At 36.8% G+C, this 27069-nt stretch overlaps 1 protein-coding gene across 7 annotated transcripts in view; it reads right to left on the bottom strand.

Annotated features, from left to right (window-relative positions):
- LOC111556367 (casein kinase 2 subunit alpha' interacting protein) overlaps positions 1-27069 on the bottom strand; it is a 387346-nt gene that overhangs the window by 322651 nt on the left and 37626 nt on the right. Inside the window, exons 1-2 of one of the 7 annotated variants that reach the window (XM_045036777.1) lie at positions 23181-24509; positions 21749-21875 (exon numbers count right to left, since the gene is read on the bottom strand). The exons of 4 other annotated variants lie outside the window; for them this stretch is intronic. The gene's annotated coding sequence lies outside the window, so the exon portion shown is untranslated. Of the gene's footprint in view, positions 1-9127; positions 9175-21748; positions 25370-27069 lie in introns of those variants that run through there. 2 more of the 7 variants (XR_006584962.1, XR_006584961.1) reach the window with 2 other exon arrangements.

Here is a 27069-nt window from a genome sequence, read left to right as displayed (position 1 = left end):
AAGTTCTTCTTGTGTGTGCAGCCTAATTCATTCTATTCCATGCCATCCCCATTACATTCTAGACAAACTGAAATGTATACTTTCCAACCATGTTTTTACACTTTTTACACACAAACGTATAATATGTTGTGCGTGTGTATGTACAACATATATTATTCTTATGTTTCAAATTTTTGAATCACAGGCCTTGTATTGTATGAGTTCTTCAGAGTTTGCCTTTTTCTCTCAACATTTTCCTGCTTATTTTCTTTATTCATTGTGACTGCTGAATATAAAATTATCCACTTCTAATAATGGATATTTTTTTTAATTTTTTTATATAAACAATGTCGCATTGAATGCCCTTGTGCATATTTTCTTGTGCACATATGCAACAGTTTTTCTGAAGTAAATACAGCACTTAGAAGTGGAACGCTGGATCCTGATCAACTTAACCAGATATTGCCAAATCATTCTGAAAACTTGCTGTATCAATTTATACAACCACTACCGAAATATAAGGGTCCCCTTTATTCCATATCCTCACCAGCGCGTGGTATGGCCAAAATTTCTTAAGTGTTTATTGTTCTGGTGAATGCAAAATCAATTTTTTGTTTAGATTTCATATAAAAGCCAAAATTAAAACAAATTTTAAAGTGAGTGCCTTTTAAGCAGTAAATTCCAGGATTATGAATTTGAAGTATCTTACTAAATTTCCATGTAACCCATTTCGTATCTGTGTAGACTGTTACCATGCGTGATATCCACAGTGAACTGCGCAAAGAATAAGCGAAATGGCAGATTCCCTTTCTTTCCAAAGCAAAGAACAAGGTTTGTTCCATCTCATTTTCCTCAGACTCAAAATTACCTAAACCCTTGAAAAAAAGGCTCACTTAACTATAAATGAGCCTTGAAAGTTCATTTACACTTTCTAGATAGGAACATTCTTAGAAATCCTGTTTTCTTCTCCGTCTTCTCCCCTTCTGCCCCACACCTTCTTCTTTTCCTTTTCCTCCTGTTTGACACTTTTTTCTTCCCTTAAGAAAAGCCTATTTAAATACACTCAGTTGTAAAGTTGGACTGGCTAGCCACTTCTTAAACGTGGCAAAGATTACAACTTCCCACAGAGGTTTTGCATTTGAGTCTTTTCATTAATACAGCCAGCAGGATTTGAGGATTTCATTAACTCTTCATTAGGAGTTAGACAATTCTAATAAACCTATCTTTCTTCTATAAGGCTAACTTACCCAGTTGTTTTATTTCCATTACAGTAATGTTAAAATCTGTTCTCAATAAAATTTTCTGCAAAAAGTATCTTTGTTCCTAAAGTTAGTCTCTAGAAGATATTTATTTTTTTCTTAATGAAATGAAACTTTCTGCAAGATCCCACATACCAGCAAGAACTGTATAAACTAAGGGTTATTAACTAAGGGGTTACTACTTCATTGTTATTATTGATATTCAAGTATGTATATGGTCATATTTTTATTTAAATAATGACAGTTTGCTGGAGTCAGTCTTATTTTCAAAATTATAAAAAGAATTTAAGCTCTTGTCAAATAATCAAAATATAGCTTTTTAAATATACAGTCTATGTTACTTTATAAGCCTCTATATCTGACTTTTATGACTGATATTTTAATGATTTGTTAAAAAGCAAATAGTATACTGACGCCTGGGTGGCTCAGTCGGTTAAGCGTCCAACTTCAGCTCAGGTCGTGATCTCGTGGTCTATGAGTTTGAGCCCCACGTCAGGCTCTGTGCTGACAGCTCAGAGCCTGGAGCCTGCTTCAGATTCTGTGTCTCCTCTCTTTCTGCCCCTCCCCAACTCGTGTGTGTGTGTATGTGTGTGTGTGTGTGTGTGTGTGTGTCTGTCTGTCTGTCTGTCTCTTTCTCTCAAAGATAAACATTAAAAAAAAAACCTAAATAAATAAATAAATAAAACTGTTTTGCCTAAATTTCAAGGCCATCAATAATTTAACCCAACCCATTTGTACTGATTGATCTTGTTATTTCTCTATCCGCACTCTACACCTCCACCAAATTTCTTATCAATTTCTTCTCTTTGTTCATCAAAAACATTTGATATGTTTTCCCTCTGCATCATGGACCTACTATAACTTTTACATGAACATTTTTACATTCATTTCCTATTGCTGATACAACAAAGTACCACAAATTTAGCGGCTTAGAACAATACAAATGTCTTATCTTACAGTCTCATAGGTTAGAAGTCCAATACAGGTCTCACGGGGCTAAAATCAAGGTGTCATGGGGCCTGTGTTCATTTTCCAGGTTTTAGAGGTCACCCTTATTCGCTGGCTTATGGCCTGCTTCCGCCATCTTCAAAGCCAGCAATGTTACATATTTCTCACCATTCTTCCATAGTCATATCTCCCCATCTCCTACCAATGCTATGGTGGCATCTCCAATTTTAACGACCCATGTAATCGGTTTGACTTTACCCAGGGCAATCACCTCATCTCAAGGTCCTTAACTTATTCACAACTGCAAAGTCCCTTTTGCCATGTACGGTGATACATTCATTGGTTCCGGGGATTAGCACACAGAAATCTTTGGGAACCATCATTCTGCCTGCCACAATTTTCATCTTTTCCTGCCACCTAACCAAGTTTACTTCTTTCCCCAGAGAATAAGAGCATGCACTGAGTTGTTCAGACTGAAAAATTTCACTCAATTCAACTTCTTATTTTACAAGTAAGTCCAAGAGTCTCATTGCTGCCAAATGACAGATTATTAGCAAATATTTGTTAAATGCTAAATGAAGTAGGGGTGCCTGGGTGGCTTAGTGGGTTAAGCATCCAATTTCAGCTCAAGTCATGATTTCACGGTTTGTGGGTTCGAACCCTGCGTCGCAGGGCAGAGCCTGGAGACTGCTTCAGATTCTGTGTCTCCCTCTCTCTCTGCTCCTCCCCCACTTTTGCTCTGTCTCTCAAAAATAAATAAACATAAAAAAATTTTTTTAGGGGCACCTGGGTGGCTCAGTCAAGCCTCCGACTACTGCGCTCAGGTCATGATCTCACGGTCAGTGAGTTTGAGTATTATGTTGGGCTCTGTGCTGACGATCAGGGCCTAGAGCCTGCTTTGGATTCTGTGTCTCCCTCTCTCTCTTCCCACCCCCCGCTCACACCCTGTCTGTCTGTCTCTCTCTCAAAAATAAATAAACATTAAAAAATTTTTTTTAATGTTTAAGGCTAAATGAAGTAACTTGCCTTTCTAGGCCCAGTTCAGATAATAACACTGTTATGAAGCATCACGTAATTATGTCAGCTTAAATTAATTTCTCAACCAAACTTTCTCTAGCATTTATTATCTGACCACTAATTTGTATTCTATCATTTATTTTATACAAGGACAAAAAACAAATATTACTTTTCTACGCTTAGAACTGTATTTATTATATGTTTCATTTTTTATTTCTATTATATGATCATGTTTTAGACTTTTCCCTTTATTTCATTTTTCAATTATTCATTCCACTGTGCATTCTCCATATTTTATGTGCCACATTTCATTAGCCTGGGTCAGTTCTGTGCCTAAAGGCAAGATCTGTTCCTTAGTTTATTTTCCTTCTCAACTCACCTTGGTAATTCTCCTTGCCAAAAAACGCACTAAGGCAGGGGGAAAGCATAGAGACAGATTTTCCATGCTTTCTCTACTTTTCCAGCATTTTTGACTATAGCTGGTGTGGCAACTCAGCTTGGATTAGCACCCTGGGCCTAACTGTCTTGAATTTATGAAGAAGTATGAAGCCCCACAGTCTCAGGACTATGTGTCAGTTACTTTATTTTTTCTACCAGGAAGAATAAGTTTCACTCTTCACTGCCAGGCCAGTGTCCAGAGCATTCCCTGCATATAGTAAGCACTTCATAAACATTTACCAAATGAATAACTGAAAGGATGAATGAAAGATTGACATAAAAATTAGACTCTGAGTTAGTGTGTCTAATTTTTCAATGCAGGAGCAAAGTAGGTAGGTAAATTTCGTTACCCTATTTTTCTCAACCCACTTTGGATACTTATTCCTGGAAATCCCATGCATTAGGGATGATATATTTTTTTAGGATATACATGTGATTTTTTCAAATGTCAAAAGCCAATACATTGTCTTCTAAAAATGTTAAGGAAAAACCCAAGACAACCATTTTGGCTCAAGAATTAAGTAGTAAAGTCTTGTGTAACAGAATTCAAAGTAACAGAATTATCCCAGAAGTATTTCAAAAATGCTTTTAGTCCTTATGCTATTTTTAAAGAATGCCTCCCTCTAAAACGACTTTATTGAAAAACACCACATCTTATGAAGTTAGTATTTCATTACACTTTTTTGTATGTCTTTCTTCTCTCACAGATCTTGAACTCCTTGGTGTGTTTGACACATCTTTGTATCCTCAGAACCTAGGACAGTTTCTATTTCTTTTTTAAAAATGTAAATAAATGGATGAGTATACATCTCACTTGGTATCCTTTTTTCCTCAGATATCTGTCAAACATTAATGTGTGCAGGAGGAGGAGTCAAGATGGTGGAACAGCATGGAAGTTTCTTTTGTGTCTCGTGTGCATGAAATACAGCCAGAACAACACTAAACCATCCTGCACACCTAGAAAACTGATCTGAGGATTAACACAACAATCTGCACAACCTGAACCACAGAACTCAGCAGGTACACAGCGCTAGAGGTGAACTTGGGGAGCAAGTAGCTGCAGAGGGCAGGGAGGGCAGAGAGAGGATGGAGATGGGGAATGTGAGATACAGGAAAAGCATCTCCCCGAAAGCAGCTGGAGAGAAAGTGGAAAAGTGTAAACAGTCGCAGGGACTGAACTAAAAGGGGAGAAAGGAGAAAAGAGAAAAGAGAGGGTTTAAATTCCATTAAGACTGTAAACAAGGGCAGCGCAAAGGCTGTAACTCCGTAGCTCGATACCTGGTGGTGCTCTGGTGGGAAGGACAAATCCCCAGAAGCAGAGTGAAGTCCGGAGGTCTTTGGGCCACACAGGGAGAGACGGTTCCCCTGCTGGGAGGACACCTGGTAGACGCTGTGTGACTCCCCCAAAGGCAAAGGTGCCAGTGGATCCGGGAGAACAACCACATTCACTGGTGCTAGAACAAGGTCGCTGGGGGTGAAGCCTGGTGCCAGATGCATGTTGAGATTTACCATAATCCCTGAAATGCTGCTGCTACATGATCGCGTGAACTTTTTCTGGGGTGGGCTGGCATCCAGCCACAGTCTCCGAGCGTCGGAAGCAGCACGGTCCAGCGAACATTCCTGGGTGTGGCCGGCACCGGCCATTGTTCAGTGAGACCCTCCCGCAGAGGGGCAGAACGGGTCAAAGCCACAGTCCCTCAGAAATAAAGGGTCAGGAAGAACAGCTGCATGTGAGATAAAACTCAGGAGGGTGGTTCTGCCTAGAGCTTGGTCACAGACAGTGTAAAAGCAGTGAGTGGACGGAAGCCGAAGACAAAGTGAGGGTGCACGGTTGCTGATCAGAGAGAGCAGAGTTCTGATACTAGAGACTGGTAGCTGGGTGACGCCATTTTTACCGCTCCTGCGTGTGTGCACACACCTACAAGCACCAGAACAATCCACCCCAGTAGGCTAGAAGCGCCATCTAGTGGAGAACGGAGCTGTTACGCTAAGCCCCGCCCAACCGGGCCAACCTCAGTCTTCAAGAACACAGGTCTCTCTGCCTGCTTAGTTTATGGACTATAAAGCACTTCATAGTTTGACTTCTAGGGGAAAACGAAGTGGTATCAGTCATACTTCAGTCTGTTCACTGGTCCATCTATTCAATTTCCTTTCTTTTTTTTTTCTTTTTTCTCTTTTCATTTCTTTTCTTTTTCTTGAATACAGAAAGAGAAAAAAATTCATTTTTATTTTCAATTTTTAATAAAAATATTTTTCTTTAATTTTTTTCTACTATTTTTTTACTTTGGTGTAAATTTTTTCAAATTCTATTTTACTTCCATCATTTCATTTTATTCTACTTCAGTGTTCTCATTTTTTCAAACTTTCAAACAATTTCCCTTTTTTTATCTTTCCCCCTTTTTCTCTAATCTATCAAGCCCCTTTCAACACCCAGACCAAAACACATCTAGGATCTAGCATCATTTGATTTTGTGTGTGTTTGTGTTTTTAATTTCTTAATTTTAATATTTTTCAATTTTAATTTTTTTACCTCATGAATTCCTTTTCTCCCTTCAAAATGATGAAATGAAGGAATTCACCCCAAAAGAAAGAGCAGAAAGATATGACAGCTAGGGACTTAACCAACACAGATACAAGCAAGATGTCTGAACCAGAATTTAGAATCACGATAATAAGAATACTAGCTGGAGTCGAAAATAGATTAGAATCCCTGTCTGCAGAGATAAAAGATGTAAAAGCTAGTCAGGATGAAATAAAAAATGCTATAACTGAGCTGCAATCTCAAATGAATGACATGGCAGCAAGGATGAGGCAGAACAGAGAATCAGTGAAATAGAGGACAAACTTATGGAGAATAATGAAGCAGAAAAAAAAGAGGGAGATTAAGGCAAAAGAGCATGATTTAAGAATTAGAGACATCAGTGACTCATTAAAAAGGAACAACATCAGAATCATAGGGGTCCCAGAGGAGGAAGAGAGAGAAATAGGGGTAGAAGGGTTATATGAGCAACTCATAGCATAAAACTTTTCTAACCTGGGAAAAGGCACAGACATCAAAATCCAGGAAGCACAGAGGACTCCCGTTAGATTCAACAAAAACCAACCATCAACAAGGCATGTCATAGTCAAATTCACAAAATACTCAAGCAAGGAATGAATCATGAAAGCAGCAAGGGAAAAAAAGTCCTTAACCTACAAGGGAAGGCAGATCAGGTTTGCAGTAGACCTATCCACAGAAACTTGGCAGGCCAGAAAGGAGTGGCGGGATGTATTCAGTGTGCTGAATCAGAAAAATATGCAGCCAAGAATTCTTTATCCTGCAAGGCTGTCATTCAAAATAGAAGGAGAGATCAAAAGTTTTCCAGACAAACAAAAATTAAAGGAGTTTGTGACCACTAAACCAGCCCTGCAGGAAATTTTAAGGGCAAAAGATGAAAAAGCAAACAAACAAATAAATAAGTAAATAAATAAATAAATAAATGCCAAAAGCAACAAAGACTAGAAAGGACCAGAGAACACCACCAGAAACTCCAACTCTACAAGCAACATAATGGCAATAAATTCATATCTTTTAGTACTCACCCTAAACATCAATGCACTAAATGCTTCAATCAAAAGACACAGGGTAACAGAATGGATAAGAAAACAAGATCCATCTATATACTGTTTACAAGAGACCCACTTTAGACCTAAAGACACCTTCAGATTCAAAGTAAGGGGATGGAGAACCATCTATCATGCTAACGGTCAACAAAAGAAAGCCAGAGTAGCCATACTTATATCAGACAATCTAGACTTTAAAATAAAGACTCTATGAAGAAATGAAGAAGGACATTATATCATAATTAAGGAGTCTATCCACCACGAAGACCTAACAATTGTAAACATTTATGTGCCAAATGTGAGAGCACCTAAATATATAAATCAATTAATCACAAGCATAAAGAAACTGATTGATAATAATACCGTAATAGTAGGGGACTTCAACCCCCACTTACAACAATGGATAGATCATCTAATCAAAAAATCAACAAGGAAACAATGGCTTTGAATGACACACTAGACCAGATGGACTTAACAGATATATTCAGGACATTTCATCCTAAAGTAGCAAAATATACATTCTTCTCCAGTGCACATGGAACATTCTCCAGAATACTGGGACACATACTAGGACACAAATCAGCCCTCAACAAGTACAAAAAGATTGAGATCATACCATGCATATTTTCAGACCACAACACTATGAAACTCGAAATCAACCACAAGAAAAAATGTGGAAAGGTAACAAATACTTGGAGACTAAAGAAAATCCTACTGAAGAATGAGTGGGCTAACCAAGAGTTTAAAGAGGAAATTAAAAAGTTCATGGGAGCTGGGGTGCCTGGGTGGCTCAGTCAGTAAAGCGTCTGACTTCGGCTCAGGTCATGATCTTGTGGTATGTGAGTTCAAGTCCCGTGTCGGGCTCTGTGCTGACAGCTCAGAGCCTGGAGCCTGCTTCAGATTCTGTGTCCCACCCCCTCTCTGCCCCTCCCATGCTCATGCTCTGTCTGTCTCTGTCTGTCAATAATAAATAAATGTTGAAAAAAATTTTATAATAAAAAATAAAATAAAATTAAAAAGTTCATGGAAGCCAATGAATATGATAACACCACAACCCAAAACCTCTGGGACACAGGAAAGGCAGTCATAAGAGGAGAGTATATAGCAATCCAGGCCTTTCTAAAGAAGGAAGAAAGATCTCAGACTCACAACCTAAACCTACACCTTAAAGAGCTGGAAAAAGAACAGCAAATAAAACCCAAAACCAGAAGAAGGCAGGAAATAATAAAGATTAGAGCAGAAATTAATGCTATTGAAACCAAGAAAACAGTAGAACAGACCAATGAAACCAGAAGCTGGTTCTTTGAAAGAATTAACAAAATTGATAAACCACTAGCCAGTTTGATCAAAAAGAAAAAGGAAAGGACCCAAATAAATAAAATCAAGAATGAAAGAGGAGAGATCACAACCAACAGAGCAGAAATAAAAACAATAATAAGAGAATATTATGAACAATTTTATGCCAATAAAATGGGCAATCTGGAAGAAATGGACAAATTCCTAGAAACATATACACTACCGAAACTGAAACAGGAAGAAATACAACATTTGAACAGACCCATAACCAGTAAAGAAATCAAATTAGTAATCAAAAATCTCCCAAAAAACAAGAGTCCAGGGCCAGATGGTTTTCCAGGGAAATTCTACCAAACATTTAAGAAAGAGTTAACACCTATGCTCTTGAAGCTGTTCAAAAAATAGAAATGGAAGGAAAACTTCCAAACTCTTTCTATGAAGCCAGCATTACCCTGATTCCAAAACCAGACAGAGACCCCACTAAAAAGGAGAAATATAAACCAATTTCCCTGATGAACACGGATGCAAAAATCCTCAACAAGATATTAGCCAACCAGATCCAACAATACATTAAAAAAATTACTCACCACGACCAAGTGGGATTTATACCTGGGATGCAGGGCTGGTTCAATATCTGCAAAAAAAAAAAAAAAAAAAACCGATGTGATTCATCACATCAATAAAAGAAAGGACAAGAACCATATGATCCTCTCAATAGATGCAGGGAAAGCATTTGACAAAATACAGCATCCTTCCTTGATAAAAACCCTCGAGAAAGTAGGGATAGAAGGGTCATACCTCAAGATCATAAAAGGCATATACAAAAGACCCAACTCTAATATCATCCTCAATGGGGAAAAACTGAGAGCTTCCCCACAAAGGTCAGGAACACAACAGGGATGTCCACTCTTGCCACTGTTATTCAACATAAGTATTGGAAGTCTTAGCCTCAGCAATCAGACAACACAAAGAAATAAAAGGCATCCAAATCAGCCAGGAGGAGGTCATACTTTCACTCTTTGCAGATGACATGATACTCTGTATGAAAAACCCAAAAGATTCCACCAAAAAACTGCTAGAACTGATTCATGATTTCAGCAAAGTTGCAGGATATAAAATCAATGCACAGAAATTGTTTGCATTCCTATACACTAACAATGAAGCAACAGAAAGAGAAATCAAGGAATCAATCCCATTTACAATTGCACCAAAACCCATAAAATACCTAGGAATAAATCTAACCAAAGATCTGAAAAATCTATACACTGAAAACTATAGAAAGCTTATGAAAAAGTTGAAGAAGACACAAAAAAATGGAAAAAGATTCCATGCTCCTGAATAGGAAGAACAAATATTGTTAAAATGTCAATACCACCCAAAGCAATCTACATATTCAATGCAATCCCTATCAAAGTAACACCAGCATTCTTCACAGAGCTAGAAAAAACAATCCTAAAATTTGTATGGAACCAGAAAAGATCCCAAATAGTCAAAGCAATCTTGAAAAAGAAAATCAAAGCAGGAGGCATCACAATCCCGAACTTCAAGCTATACTACAAAGCTGTAATCATCAAGACAGTATGGTACTGGTACAAGAACACACACTCAGATCAATGGAACAGAATAGAGAACCCAGAAATGGACCCACAAATGTATGGCCAACTAATCTTTGACAAAACAGGAAAGAATATCCAATGGAATAAAGGCAGTCTCTTCAGCAAGTGGTGCTGGGAAAACTGGACAATGACATTCAGAAGAATGAACCTGGACCACTTTCTTATACCATACACAAAAATAAATTCAAAATGGATGAAAGACCTAAATATAAGACAGGAAGCCATCAAAATCCTCCAGAAGAAAGTAGGCAAAAACCTCTTTGATCTTGGCCGCAGCAACTTCTTACTCAACACCTCTCCAGAGGCAAGGAAAACAAACACAAAAATGAGCTACTGAGACCTCATCAAAATAAAAAACTTCTGCACAGTGAAGGAAACAATCAGCAAAACTAAAAGGCAACTGATGGAATGGGAGAAGATATTTGCAAATGACATATCAGATAAAGCGTTTGTATCCAAAATCTACAAAGAACTTATCAAACTCAACACCCAAAAAAACACATAATCCAGTGAAGAAATGGGCAAAAGACATGAATAGATACTTCTCCAAAGAAGACATCCAGATGGCCAACCAACACGTGAAAAAATGCTCAACATCACTCATCATCAGGGAAATACAAATCAAAATTACAATGAGTTACCACCTCACACCTGTCAGAATGACTAACATTAACAACTCAGGCAACAACAGATGTTGGCAAGGATGCGGAGAAAGAGGTTCTCTTTTGTACTGCTGGTGAGAATGCAAACTGGTGCAGCCACTCTAGAAAACAGTATGGAGGTTCCTCAAAAAATTAAAAATAGAACTACCCTACGACCCAGCAATTGCATTACTAGTTATTTATCGAAGGGATAGAGGTATGCTGTTCGAAGGGACACATGCACCCCAATGTTCATAGCAGCACTATCAACAATAGTGAAAGTATGGAAAGAGCCCAAATGTCCACTGATGGATGAATGGATAAAGAAGATGTGGTACATATATATACAACGGAATATTAGCCGGCAATCAAAAAGAATGAAATCTTGCTATTTGCAACTACATGGATGGAACTAGGGGGTATTATGCTAAGCGAAATTAGAGAAAGACAAATATCATATGACTTCACTCATATGAGGACTTGAAGACACAGAACAGATGAACATAAGGGAAGGGAAGCAAAAATAATAGAAAAACAGGGAGGGGGACGAAACATAAGAGACTCTTAAATATGGAGAACAAACAGGATGTTACTGGAGGGGTTGTGGAAGGGGAGATGGGCTAAATGGTTAAGGGGCATTAAGGAATCTACTCCTGAAATCATTGTTGCACTATATGCTAACTAATTTGGATGTAAATAAAAAATAAAATTTAAAATCAAACAAAAAAACATTAATATGTGCAAAGGACTGAGAAAATGCATGTTTCCTGCCATTATGGAATAATAATGACAACTCCAAATAAAGAATTATCTGTCTCCATATATAAGGCTCTTAGTTATAGACAAATCAAGATGTCCTTCCTAGTATCTCAAGACCTCATAATCAGATTAGCTTTCAATTTGCAATAATTAAATAAAGCATCCTAGCCCTTGGATATGATATCCATGGTTTCTCTTCATATTCAAAATGCTGCATTCCTCTATTCTTAACAGTAAGCCTAGCTAGGTGGAAAGTGTTGCATAAGGAAAAAAGAAACATATATTTTGGCATATATAGCATTTAAAAATGTTTATTCCCGTATACACCTAGTTTATTTTGGAAAAAATTATCTAATTGATGCTTGTATTTAAATAATTTTTTATGTCATTATATTTTTGCATTTATATCGGTAGGGTACACTAGCATTATTATTCTTTACAACTTTAAGAGTTCAAGAACAGAGAAAAAGTATACTTTTCATCCTAGTTCACTGATGATGAAACAGGAGCATGAGCCATTTAAGTACCTTATTCTAAGTCACATAATTAGTCCCAATTAAAATCACTGTTGGAAATCAAAGCTGTTTGTTCAATGGGTTCAACAATGAGCCATTCATTTTCCTTGGACTTTTGCATAAGTAATAGCAACTCAAGTTTAAGAACAATCCCAGTGGCCATAATATCTATATTCATTCTACATTAGAGGATTTAATTTTCTGTTTATGAATTCAGCATATTTCTCTGAATTGGATGAAGTTCAGTGTTTTATTATAGGAAATTGTATTTTTTCCTGTACGTTGTCAGGAAACAGTTACCCAATTTTACTAAGTTATAACAATGGTTCTTATCCAAAAAACTGTTAGAAGTCATGAAAATGAAATCAATTTACTGGCTCCACTCCCAGATTAAGGATTGCTTTATGAATAAATAATAGATGGCATCTAAAAGGGGAATGGAAAGTTTATGTATTATCATACTACTTCTTACTTTTCATATTTAGTAATGAAATGGTTATTATTTGGAATTGAGATGCCTCAAGTTGTGGTGATACTCTACTAACAACAACGACGACGACAAAAACCTAGGTATCATCACCATCATTTTAAATAATTAGAAAGCTAATTTTGTAAAATATAGATAGATCTTCCTCAACCTATGATGAGGTTATAGCCCAATAAACCCTTCATAAATTAAAAATATCAGAAGTTGAAAATGCATTTAATACAACGAACCTATACAACATCATAGTTTAGCCTAGCTACCTTAAAGGGGCTCAGAACACTTACATTAGCCAACTGTTGGCCAAAATTAACTAACACAAAGATTATTTTATCATAAAGTGTTGGCTACCTCATGGAATTGACTGAATACTGTGCTGAGAGTGAAAACAAAATGGCGCTCTGGGTACAGAACTGTTCTAAACATATTGGTTGTTTACCCTCATGATCCCATGGCTGAGAAAGCTGCAGCTCGCTGCCTCATCCAGCATCACCAGAGAGCAGGGTACCCATATCACCAGCCCGGGAAAAAGTCCAAATGCAAAATTCAAAGTGTGGCTTCTACTAAATGTGTGTCACTTTCATACCAGCAGAAATTTAAAAAATCACAAGTCAAACACTGTCATAAGAAGGAAACATCTGTACTCATATCCACTGACAATTTCAATATTTCATGAATATAGATACTATGACACATGTCTTTTACTTCATTCTCAATTTTTCTTCCCCAGCCTATTCACATTTTATCTTTCTATTGATCCCCTACAAAGTAAATATGCCCACTCAGAGGTTTGCTCAACAAACCCCCATCATATGTGAATTTTGTAGCATTACATGAGGAATTAGCATTTTGGCCAAGTATTTTCTATCCTTATTCTTATTATTCTGTAGAACTGGATAAAATTAACAAAAGATTAATAATGGTACAAATATAATGTCATAAGTAGACTGTTACAAATGCAAGACAAAACATAAGAAATCAAAGGAGAAAAACTGACAAAATTAGAGATTTTGATTGAAAAAAAGGAACAAAATGAACAGGATTATCTTGACACACTTATAGCTAAAATATATTGCATTAGAAAGAAGAATAGGAACTGAGTGTAGCCCTCCTCTCTTTTCATCCCATTATCCTTACCTAAATAATTTTATCTTCACGTGAGACTTCAATTCATAACTATACTCCTTTAGGCAATGAATGTTTCTTTACTACAAAGACCTCTTTTCTAGTTCCAAACACACTTATCAATGATCTATTTCATGCCTCCTCTTGCTTGTCTTAAAAATGTCACTGCCATGCATTTGATACATTAATAACATCCCTAACCCTTCCCTCTCCTTTACCTGCCACATCCAATCCATCACTAACTTATTACTTGTTTTCTCCGAATTATTTCCTAAATTTATTCATTTCTCTCCCTTTACAATTCACCACCCTATTCCAAGCCACCATCTCTGACAATATCCACCTAACTTTTCTAATTCTACTACTTCTCTCCTCTAACCCATTATCCACATGGCAGCCACACTGACCTTTTAAAGTGTAATAATAATAATAATAATAATAATAATAATAATAATAATGTTATGTTCCTGCCTAAAATCTTTCAAGAAAAGGACAAACATGATTTCCAGATCATGATCAAGCCACTAAGATAGCTCTCAAACCAAATCTAACATCATGCTTTTCCTTGCTCTCTCCTATCATAATCATCTCTCAGTACACATCCTCACTTATACTTCCTCCCACCACAGAATCTATTTGTTCATGCTCTTTCTTCTAGTTAGACTGTTCTTCACTCCCTTCTTCACCTCATCAGTTCTTGTTCATCCTTCAGAACTCAACCCTCTGCACTTTTATAGGTCAAATTACCCTCTTGGCAGGTCAAATTGTCTGATTATATGTCCTAAAGATCTAGGCATGTCTCTTTTATTACACTTATTGTGTCACTGTTTTACCAATGTCTGTCTCCTTCAGTAGGCTGCGAACTTGAAAAGAACAAGAGGGCCTATGATTTTACTTGTCATGATAATCCCAAGGTAAAGCGAGTGAATGCATATAGTAGATGTTCAAAAAATATTAGTTTAATATGACCACCAATTAAAAGTAATTAACTGCAATAAACAATTACCAAATAAATTTTAAAGATAATACTACCTAAACAAAAACATGAAACACTTAGGGGTAAATTTAGCAAAGTAAGTGAAGAACCTATACACTAAAAACTAAAAAAAAAAAAAATTACGAGGCAAAGTAAAAATGAAAAAAAGAAATGGAGACATGCCATTTTAATGGATTGGAAGATTCAGTATTGTTGAGGTGTTAATTCTCAAATTTATTTGTAGATTCAACTCAATCCCAATCAAAATTCCAATATACTTTTTTTTTAAAGAAATTGGCAAGCTGATTTTAACAGTATAGAAATGTAAAAGATTTAGAATAGCTAAAACAATTTTGAAAGAGAAAAAGTTGGGGGGTGGCTGGGTGGCTCAGTCAGTTAAGCGGCCAACTTCAGCTTAGGTCATGATCTTGGGGCTCATTAGTTCAAGCCCCGCATTGGACTCTCTACTGTCAATGCAGAGCCTGCTTCATATCCTCTGTCTCCTCTCTCTGCTACTCCCGGCTTGTGCTCTGTCTCAAAAATAAACAATAAAAAAATAAGAAAAAAAGAAAAAGTTGGAAGACATACATTACCTATAAGTGTATCTAGACTAACGAAAAAGAAGAGATAAATTTTTACAAAGATGCCAAAGTATTAAATGAGGAAAGATAGTATTTTTCAACAAATGTTGTTAAACAACTAGAAATCCATGGTGGAAAGGGAAGGAGGGTGGACTTTGACATTTCACATACTTCTCAAAAATCAACTTGAAATAAATAATAGACTTAAATATAAATGCTAATATTATAAACTTTTAAAAGAAAAATAGAAGAAATTTTTCATTATATTAGGATAAGCAAAGATGTCTTAGATATGAAAGGCAAACCATAAAAAGCTGATAAATTAGAATTTACAAAAATTTAAAACCTACTCTGCAGAAGATACCATTAAGAAAATGAAAAGACAACTAAGAGAAAATTGTGTGTGTGTGTGTGTTTTAGTATGTGCGTGTGTGAGCATAAGCACGTATGGCAAAGGACTCTTGTATCCATAACACATAAAGAACCATTACAACTCAATAACAAAAAAAAATTGGGGGGCACCTGGATGGCTCAATTGGTTAACTGCCCAACTTCACTTAGGTCATGATCTCCCAGTTCATGTGTTTGAGCCCCGTGTCAGGCTCTGTGCTGAAAGCTCAGAGCCTGGAGCCTGCTTCAGATTCTGTCTCCCTCTCTTTGCCCTTACTCACTCACGTTCTGTCTCTCTCTCTCTCAAAAATAAACATTAAAAATTTTTTTTTTAAATTTTAATCACTATATTGTACATGTGAAACTAACATAACACTGTATTGTTAACTAACTGGAATTAAAAAGTTTTAAAAACCTTTTTTTAATTTTAAAAAATTTAAAAAATAAAAACTAAACAATAAAAAACTGGGCAAAAGACTTAAACAGAGCTTTCATAAAAGAAGGTATATGAATAGCCAGTAAATACATAAGAAGATACTCAATATCATTAGCCAACACCACCAGCTACTAGTATGGCTAAAAGTTTTAAAATACTAAATATTACTGAGGATATGGATAAAATTAAACTTTTATAAATTTTTGGTAGTAATGTAAACTGGTACATCCACTTTGGAACATAGTTTGGCAGTGTTTCTTATAAAGTAAAGATACATGTAAAGATAAACATACAATACCCAAGATAAATAAATGCCCGCACAAGTACTTACACTCAAATGTGCTACAGCACCTTTATTCATGGTAGCTCCAAACTGAACAAAACCGAAATTTACATCATGAGTGAATAGGTAAACAGATTTTGGTATATCCATACAAAAGAGTACTACTAACCTATAAAAAGGAATGAACTACCAATACATTAAAGGACGTGGATAAATCTCAAATGTTATATTGAATAAAAGAATTCTAATACAAACAGAGCACATATTCCAGGATTTCTTTTTTAGGAAGTTCTAAAAAAGGCAAAAGCCATGTATAGTAACAAATCTAGATTAGTTGTTGACTAGGGGAGTGAGTGGGTACATTGATAGCAAAGGGACACAGAACTTGTCTGGGTGAAGGACATGTTCAATAACTTGAGTGTAGTGGTGGTAACATGGATGGGTACATTTTTCAAACTCATCAAATTATACTTAACGAGGGTGAATTTCATGGATATGTAAATTATACTTCAACAAAATTAGTTGAAAAACTAAGTACTATGGGCTAAAAAGTAAGTAAAAGGCTATAAAGAAAAAATAATGCCTTAGCCAACACAACTGATACCACGTCTTATTTCAAAGTGAGTGAGAGTCCCACCTTCCTCAAGGAAATGAGAGGATTAGCAGTAATCATCTTATGTCCCTATTTTCTTTGGTAAACACCAAAAAAGAAGCCCCCCACAGTGTTTTATTCTCTCTCATATTTTTTTCCTTGATGATATTCTGTACTTCTTCCCCACCTAAAAATATTTGACCATTATTCCATGCAAAAACTTCAAGAGTAGTTCAGCTCACACATTCCTTGATTACCAATCTCCTATATATTGTTAAATTTTTCACTGAGTGTCCTCTACATCTCCTGACCTGACATGTCAGGACAATAACAGTAACTTTGTTATTCTCTGAGAACACCATATCCCTCATAATTTTGTCAAGTAAAGACCATACATTATCCCACACACCATATGCAATTAGACAGAGTTGTGTCAATGTGTCAGTGTCTTCCCTCCCCGTTCCCTCATACTACTTTCAGACTATTACCCTTGCTCGTTTGTGGCTTACATCATTTCAGTTCTTCAATCCTCAACCCTCTGTAGTAGCTAGCAATTTCTTGGTCATTTTTACTTCTGTTTTAATAACTTTGGCACCCGGCTCAACATTGTTACTCTCTGGCCAAACTGTACTACTATTTTTGAATTCCACATTTTCAATATTACATCTGAAATTCTATTACATCTGAAATTACATCTGAATATTACTTCTGAAATAGCATTTTCCTCCATTTCATGTCAACCACACATTTCTATTACCACGGAATAAACCAAACAATCACATTAAACTACTTCAGAAATCTCACTGTCTGACCACAATCTGCTAAAATTCTGTATATGTCACTGTGCTACTATAATTACACTTAAAAAAAAAATATTGCTGAGTCTCAAACCACTGTCTTTTCTATTATTGTATCTACCTATCCTGTCTATCTATGACTATCAAAATATTTATACTCCTCTCATCTATTTTGATTTTATCCTTGTTACCCACTATACTCTTACCTAAAATGTCTTTATCCATACATAAATGCCAAATACCTAACTCCAGATGAATCCACTATGCACGTTCTCCATGCTATAATCTAGGTGGAAAAACACCCATTACACAGGTTGATAGAAAAAAATTTAATATTCCTCAGTTGGGCTTTCAAAATTTCCCATGACTGTTAGTAATAGTGTTTACTTAAATTTCTTTCTTCCCCATGTCCCTTAATGACTTTAAACCTTCTCCAGTATGCTTGAAGATAAAACCCTTTATCTTTTTTCATATCCTCTACAGATATGTGAGATTTCTTCCAACTTTTACCACCAAAGATGTAATCCAATGTACAACAGACACATACTCCCCTTCTCCTAATTCAAAGGAAAAAAGGCCCTTCATCCTTTTCAAGGCCAATCCTCTTATTTATTCTCTAGATTCCAGTTTGTTCTTTTTTCTCTGAACCTTGTATGGTTAATCTGTCTCTCCACTCTCATTTGTTTTCAACCTCCATCTCATCTGCTTTTAAGAATGCTCATATTGCCCCATCTTGAAAAATGTATAAGATAAAACAAAAGCATCTTTCCTTTGACCCACTAATCCAGCTAATATTCTATCTGCATTCCATCCAAACTGATAGGTGTTGCCTGCACTTTTCTCCATTTCCACATTCCATTTTTAGTTTCTGGTCCATTCTAATCTGGTTTCAACATCCACAAATCCACTGAAACTGCTTTCATAAAAGTCACTGATGTCTTCTATGCTCCATAATTCAATCTATACTGTTTGTTCTAACCTTGCTTAACTTTTTGGAAGAATTTGAACTGTTGGTTGATTCTTCTTTTTTGAACTCTCTCTCCTGAATTTTTCTGTCCCTGTAAGTCTCCTATTCTTTTTCTACTATTTCTCTGACTATTCCTCATTTTTCATTGTTTATTGTTCCTTTTCTGCCATTAAATTCCTCAAGATTTGTCCTAAGCCTTCTCATTCAATACTCTAGCCCTGGGGCTATCTTATTCCTTCCATTGGGTTTTAATTAATATTTTGGGGTATAGCAACAGCTATCTTCAGTCCAAAATTCTCTCCTGAATTCTGAACCACATATCCATCTGCCCACTTGACATTAACACATTCATAATTCACGATGGGAAGCAACATCTTCTGTTCCAGGCTGCCCTGCACCACCTTCTCCTTTCCTAGTGTTTTAAATGGCACCCCAATCTTCTCAGGCAATCCATCCAGCAATCTGGAACTTGTTCTTGGCTATTCTTTCTCTGTCACTTCTTCCCATATCCAAATAACTACAAATTCCTTTGATCACACATATTAAAAGATTTTTCAGTTTTATTCATTTTTCTCCATTTAAACTATCACGAAGCCACCATCATCTCTTGAATGAACTGATACAATGGTCTCCTTGTTGATCCCACTGTAACCACCCTCAGTTCCCTTCCTCCACCCTCACTACGTGATTCTAGAGTAACCTTTTTTTAAATGTATATATGATCATGTTACTCTTGTTGTAAATCATCACAGTGCCTTCTCCTGGCTCTTATGGTACAACTGTAGGTCTCTAGCATGGCTTACAGAACTATACACAATTTCACCTTTTCTACTTCTACAACCTGATCTATGGAAGTCCCCCCTTACTGTTTATGCTCCAGTGACGACGGATTTATTAGTTTCTTGAAAAACATCTTGCCTCTGACTCTTGGCCCCTGCTATTCCCTGTGCCTAGGATACTCTTCTTCCCCATTCTTCACCTGGATATCTCCCACATAACCATATGGTCTTGTCAAATATAATTTTAATAACAACAACAACAAAACTATTCTAGCTTACATTTGACCTGCTATATAAACCTTTATTTTTTAATGTTTATCTATTTTATTTTATTATTTATGTTATTTATTTATTATTATCATTTTATTTATTTATTTAATGTTTATTTATTGAGCAGGGAGGATCACAGAGAGGGAAAGAGAGAATCCCAAGCAGGCTCCAAGCAGGCTCCAGAGCCCAATGCTTGGCTTGATCCCACAAACTGTGAGATCACGACCTAACCAGCTCATGATCTAGTCCCCCGTGATCTGGCATGTCCCTCCCTCCACCCTCATCTTTCCCTTCGCTGCTCCACCCATGCCAGCTTTCAAGCTGCTCCTCTAGACAGCCTGACAAGTTCCAGTCTTAAGGCCTTTACACTGCTGTTCCCACACCTTCCTCCCAATAAGCACTGCCCTCATTTTCTCATGTACATGCAGTTTTTAATCAAGTGTTCCCTTTTTAGTACCAGAGGCCTTTCCTGAGCACCGTGTTTGAAACGGTGTCTTTACCCTGGTACTGCCAATTGCCACTTGTTCCTTTCCTTCTTTTTTTTTTCCGCCTCTGTGGAACACAAGTTACCATCTACGCTCATACGATGTTTTTATTATATAACTCCCCACTAGAATGTAAGATGATGAGGGCGGAGTGTTTCAGTTTGTTTTTTGTTTATTTGTTTCACTGATGTATGCTCAGCTCCTAAAACACCGTAAGGGACACTAGAGATAATTAATAAATATCTGTTAAATGAATGAATCCTTCAATACTATTATTTGGTATTGAATTGGGCAGAAGGGAAAATAATCTTATATATACCCTGCATGGAAGACTCCTTCCATCACTAAACAAAACAACCTTAATTTGCCAGATATTCAGCTAACCAAAAATTAATAATGAAGACAACTTGACCAAATAGAAAATTTGTTTTGTCTCTATGAGGACATAAAGGTTTTCCAGAACAATAAAGGGCAATAAATAAGATAGCAACAAACTGAACAGCAAATCTTATATCTGGTTACTATTAATAAACCAACTTTTTCCACTTCCTGATTTGGATGCATTTATATTCTCTATCGTAGTACTGAATTACAGACTTGCATTTATTAGATAATAAATTCTGTACATTTACACTTCCTGTAAAATAAAGGACCATTATTTTGACCTTTTTAATTGACTTAATCTGCCAAGATTCTGACCAAAGCCTGTAACATTTTGACACTACATTTTGCAAAAAGCTTTTATATATTGAAGCTTGATCAAATTGAATAATATATGTGCAGAGACTGGAAATATGTACTTTGCTCAATATACTCTAATTAACATAATTGGCCTAGCACCAAAATGACTAGAAGAGTTACATTTTTAAAAACAGATATTAAACAGACCACTCTTTCATGTAAGATACTAATAGTATGTGTGAGTTTGTGTGTGTGTGTGATTTAATCAGGAATTTATATGGGGAAAAAAAGTAATCAGCAGAGAAATAATGGGAATTGTTGGAGCCTAAAATAGGAATGGCAAAAGAGGAAGTCTAATAATACAACTGCCTTCAGGGGAGAAAAAAGGATAAGTACTGTGCTGAAATAAATAGGAAAGAGTTAATTAACCCAATCTTGAAAGGAGGATTTTAATAAGGCTTCTAGATTATCTCAAGGCTATGCTATAGGTGGGAGAAAATGAAAAGAAATAAAATTTACATAGCAATATCATCCTATAGATTAAGTGTAGCAACAATGAGTTACACACAAAACTTCAATGAACTCTCATGAAAAATAAAAATGGTTTAAGAGATAATGGGAGTCAAGGGGGCTACCGCCAGTACTTACAGTGGGATGCAAACAGGTTAGCCTATAAATAGAAGTCTAGTAAAAAGCATGTGTATTCAGCCAATTATATTTAAAGGACAATAGTTGTTACAATGCTTTTTTTAAAAAAAAATTATGATATTACTAGTTAAGAATAGAGTTTCCAATTTTCTTGCTCATTTTCATCTCCAAGTGACTTCTCACCTCTATTTGTTGGTAGACAATTTTAGCCTCTGTTTCACTGTATTTCCATCCCAGATGTTCCATCCATCTCAGTGCTTGGCTTTATTATTGGTGATGTCATTATCCATGTGGATGACCAACCTAAGAACTGATGTCTATTCCTCATGTTTGACCCTTTTCTTTCGCCCCGTATCAGCCACATAGTCACACAGCCAAACCCTGGACTTCATCATCACCAAAAACTACACCACATTAAACATCTTGTTCGCTGACTCCATTCCATTTACACTTGTACCCGCACTGCAACATCCAATAACTGACTATGCTCAAGCCAGCTTGAGCTATAGATTCCAACTACTCTTATTTTCTCAAGGATTTTACTCTATTAGTTGCATTCCCTTGTCTGCTGTACAAATTACTCTCCCTTTTTAACTATTCTCAGTCAACCCACCAATATGTTCTAGTAGCGTACATAGTTTAAAAACCAACTTTCTTGATCCCACATTCCCTTCCAGGTACCATACCATTTTCAACCACTTAAATAAGAAAATAATGAAATTTTAACAGCTTATTTAATGTGTTGTTCACTACTGCTATCTCCAGTTTCTTGTATTCTAAATACCCCTCAACCTCCTTCAATACGATTTCTAACTGTCCAACATGATACATAGTCTTCCTCTTAAGTCACGGAAGACCTGCACATACCCAAAATCAGTGCAATCTCTTTATTATATTCTAATTATGGCTCACAACACTGAAGATAGTTTCTCACTGCCTCTTTCTTAAACACCCCTCTTGTCTTGGCTTCTGTATCACTACACATTCTGGGTTTTCCTTCAGCCTCACCAATGCTGCTTTTTTCCTTTGATAACTATTCCTCCTGTGTCCAGCATGAAATTATTGGATTGCCTTGGGATACCACCTCGAATCACCTTTTCTCTTTCTCTTTTACTTTCTCCCAAGATAATATCATAGCATGAAATAACCTTATGCTATTTCCAAATATGCATTTCCATCTAATACTCTCTCCAGTTCCAAACCCCTGTTGCTAACTGCCTAAATTCTAAATTCTTATATGTAACTGTCCATTTTGTACCTCCAACTCAGATGGCTTATGCTAGGCTTCTCCAATTTATCTCATCTCAGAAAAAGAAGTTTTACTTTTTCTCAAAAACTCTTCCCCAATCTTTTGCATCTCAGAAATCAACATAGCATCTTATTTCCTTAGAAGCCTGGCTCCATTGTTTCATTTTCCCCACTGCCTTCATCCAATCTACCACCATGTCACTTTGATTCTACCTAATACATATATCTCAATCTGTCCGTTTCTCTCTACTTCTATTGTCTCCATCCTAGTTAAGTCATCAGTATCTCCTCCACCTGAACAATTACTGTCTCACTATGATCTCCCTGCTTCCATTCTTATCCCACTATAGGCTACAAAATGATTTACTTTTAAAATGTAAATTGGATCATCTCATTTCCTTGTATGAAATGGTTCCAGGAGTTCCTATTGCTCTTTGAGGGGGAAAAATGACTCTTGTCATATTAGCTTTATCTCATAATATATCACCCTATCCCTCTATGACATTTCAGTATGCAATAGCCACACAGGCTTTCTCTGCTTTCCTCATTCTTGCCAAGTTATTTCCAGCCTCTGAGTGTTTTACTTACTAATCCCATGGCTTGCAATTCTCTTCCCCTGGCTCTTGACCTAGGTATTCTTTTTTTAAACTTCAGGTCTCAGTAAAAGATTGAGAGAGAAAGAGAGAGAGAGAGGCAGAAAGAAAGAAAGAAAGAAAGAAAGAAAGAAAGAAAGAAAGAGAGGGAGGAGGAAGGGAATGAAAAAGAAAAAAATTCCCTCAACACCCAATCAAAAATGGACCCTATTTCCAGTGACTTTAATTAAATATACTCTTTCCATCTTATTATTTTTTCACAATCTGTAATTACTTATTCTATGTATTTGTTTCCTGTTTTGTTGTCCATCTCAGGTTACTAGAATGTAATTTTTGTAAGGATGGAATTTTAACTATCTTACCCATTGTAGTATTCCCAGTCTGGAAAAGAGCACAAAATACCACTTCGGTAAGTATTTCTGAACAAAATCAAGTAATGAATGAATATGACCTATTACATAAAGGCTAATTTGAGAAGGTCTTTTTTTCTATTTCTGCACCAATACCTACAGTGTAAAAAATAAAGTTGTAGCATGAAAAGAAACATGTTTCCATGGTCTGTTCAAAATGATGAATAACTCCCAGGATAAAGCCTATGACTAAGAAAGCACAAGAAACACCAGTTAGGCCACATGCTGGTGAGTAAACAGTAAAGTGGCTCCCTGAATGTCCATCTGGAAAGGGAGCAAACAATAATGGAGAATTAACTGTGTAACAAACATTGTGCTGAATAGCTTTTCTATATCACTCCCTTTAGTACAACACTCTGAAGTATACATTGTCATCACCACTTTACAGATAAAAATTCTGACCTCAGAAAGATAAGAATTTATCTAACATTTCATAAATAGTGAATGATGGAATGATGGATCTCAGATTAGAGATTATGTCTGCCCAGTTCCAAAGCCTATATTCCTTCTACAATAACACATAACCTCTTTTGCCCTCTATTTTGATGAATTTAGAAGTTAGTATCCTCTGGGGGCACTGGAGTGGCTCAGTCAGTTAGGCATCCAACTCTTGATTTCAGCTCAGGTCATGATCTAACAGTCTTGAGATCAAGCCCCATGTCAGTCTCCATGCTGGGCATAGAGTCTGCTTAAGATTTTCTCTTTCCCTCTGCCCCTTCCCCACCTGTCTATGCATGTGCTGTCACCCTTTCACGCGCGCTTTCTCTCAAATAAATAGATAAATAAATAAATAAATGAATAAATAAATAAGTGTCCTCTGAATCTAAGAATAAAGGTATAGGCCCAGAAGAGACTTATAGGAACCCTCTTTTTAGTCTCCTGAGAGGAGCAAAGGGGGGAGAAGAAACACTTGAGATAATTTTTGGTCCACAAAGGTAAGCTGTCTTTCAGTGGCACTAAGTTAGTTTATGGGAAGTGTCAGAGTCGAAACTGGTTTCTAGACCTAATCCGGTGCTCTCAGGCAAATAACTCAGTAATACAAACTAGAAATACATAGCTAAATAATAATGTAAAAATACAAGATTAGGTTTTATTGGGCACAAGTGAACCAAATCAGCAATAGAATCTATTAGGAAAAAATAAATAAATAACTGATATCAGACCTCTTGGATATGAGCCTTCAAAAGCCAGAATTGCTTTAATCTTGGGGACAAAGATGCTCAGAGCATTGGTGAATCCATGATCTGTTTCTCCCGAGTCTTCCATCTTTGGGTCTTCACAGCTGAGCCCAATACCTCTCCTAATCAACTATGTATTCAGACTCATTCAGGAGTATTTTATCCATGAAAAGCCTAAGAAGTTTCTAAAAGTTTCTGCAAGATAGAAGTCACAATGGCAGAAAGAGCAGTAAAAATAAATAAATAAATTTTTAAAAAGAATCTTGATAGGAAATATGAGAACTGTTTTAGACATATATTTTTCTAAATGTATTTTTCAGAGTAACATATTTTTTACTGTTTTTAAATGTTTATTTAGTTTTGAAAGAGAGCGAGAAAACACAAGCATGGGAGGAGCAGAGAGAGGGAGACCCAGAATCCGAAGCCGGCTCCAGGCTCTGAGCTGTCACCACAGAGGCCAATGCGGGGCTCAAACTCACAAACCGTGAGACCATGACCTGAGCTGAAGTCGGCCGCTTAACTGACTGAGCCACCCAGGCGCCCCAGAGTGATATGTTCTGATTACACATTCAGAAGTGCCATAATATTCTCAGTGCTCAAGGTCTCTAGGAGACTTATTGAAGCCTAATATATTGGCAGCTTCTGACTAGCCATCCCCAATCTGATAGGGCTATAATAGTATCATCCTTCTGTATTTCTCTATTGCGAATTCATGGGAATCAAGTTACCCTTCAATTTTCCCAGACTAAAGAGGATTGTACCAAGGATCAGTTCCAATTTCAAAGGCAACCATCTTTCATGTAAGAAGCTAACTCTGATACTGCTTAGCACAAGAACCATATTCAGTAGAAATGTGTAATACTGAATAGTGACTGACTAAACAATTTAGATCGTCTCTCCTGAATGTTTGAATGAAAGGGATACAAACCAAGTCCCCATTTGGTGGGAAAACTGGGGGAAGAAGCAGATGGGAGGAAAAACAAAGAGGACAAGAATAAAGGACCTGTGACCACTTTTCTCAGAATGGGTGGAACAGGCATTCACAGTTCATCCTTGGCTAGTACATGTTATCTTTTTAATTCTAATTAATTGAATAATATTACTTCTATCATTATATCTGAGCTGTTATAGAGTACCATGTATAATTGAATCTCCTTTTACTTTTATAACTCATTTGAGCCCCTATATACCTTATCAGAAGGAAGTCTGAGTCTGATTTTTTCCAACTATGACCCACTCTTGCCCAGGAACGCTAAGGGCTAAACCCAAAGAATGAAAGTCAGCCCTCTACTGCAATCAGGCTTATAGGGATCTCACATTTGATCCTTCCATTACTGCCATGGCCACTCATTTTTTAAATTGTGCTACTGCTCAAGTTTTCTTTTTGATCTTATGGATGCTTATTCTCTGCCAATACAGCCACAGAGGGTCTCTGTGCCAGAGTCTGCCAGAGTCTGAAGATACACCTCTCTTAAGAACAACTCACACAGGGCGCCTGGGTGGCTCAGTCGGTTAAGCGTCCGACTTCAGCTCAGGTCACGATTTCACAGACTGTGAGTTCGAGCCCTGCGTCGGGCTCAGGGCTGATGGCTCAGAGCCTGGAGCCTGCTTCCGATTCTGTGTCTCCCTCTCTCTCTGCCCCTCCCCCATTCATGCTCTGTCTCTCTCTGTCCGCAAAATAAATAAACGTTAAAAAAAAAATTAAAAAAAAAAAAAAAGAACAACTCACATATTCTAGCAATTGTTCCACACAGCCTAGGCTGAGCTTGTGAGAGACTTCCTGCCCCAGCTCCATGTTGTATCCTAACCAGTGAAACCTCACCTCTCCCAAAACAACAAAAATGTTAGTTCATCGTATACCATCTAAAGAACCAGCTCATACTACTCTTTTCCTTATAGGAATTTTATTTCAGGGATCCCCTTGTCCCCCCCACCCTTCCCCCCACCACTAGATCTTGGCCAGGGCCATTCTGATCCATTCAACGTGGTGTCCTATACTAGGAGTTCCAAATAAGATTACTTAGAATATTAGTTGACTTCTTCCTTACCGAAGGCCTCAGGTCTTCATTTACAAA

The sequence above is a fragment of the Felis catus genome, chromosome C2, assembly GCF_018350175.1.
Source record: "Felis catus isolate Fca126 chromosome C2, F.catus_Fca126_mat1.0, whole genome shotgun sequence".
Classification (NCBI taxonomy): domain Eukaryota; kingdom Metazoa; phylum Chordata; class Mammalia; order Carnivora; family Felidae; genus Felis; species Felis catus.
The sequence above is the reverse complement of the archived record's forward strand: the minus strand, read 5'-3'. Positions and strand labels throughout refer to the sequence as shown.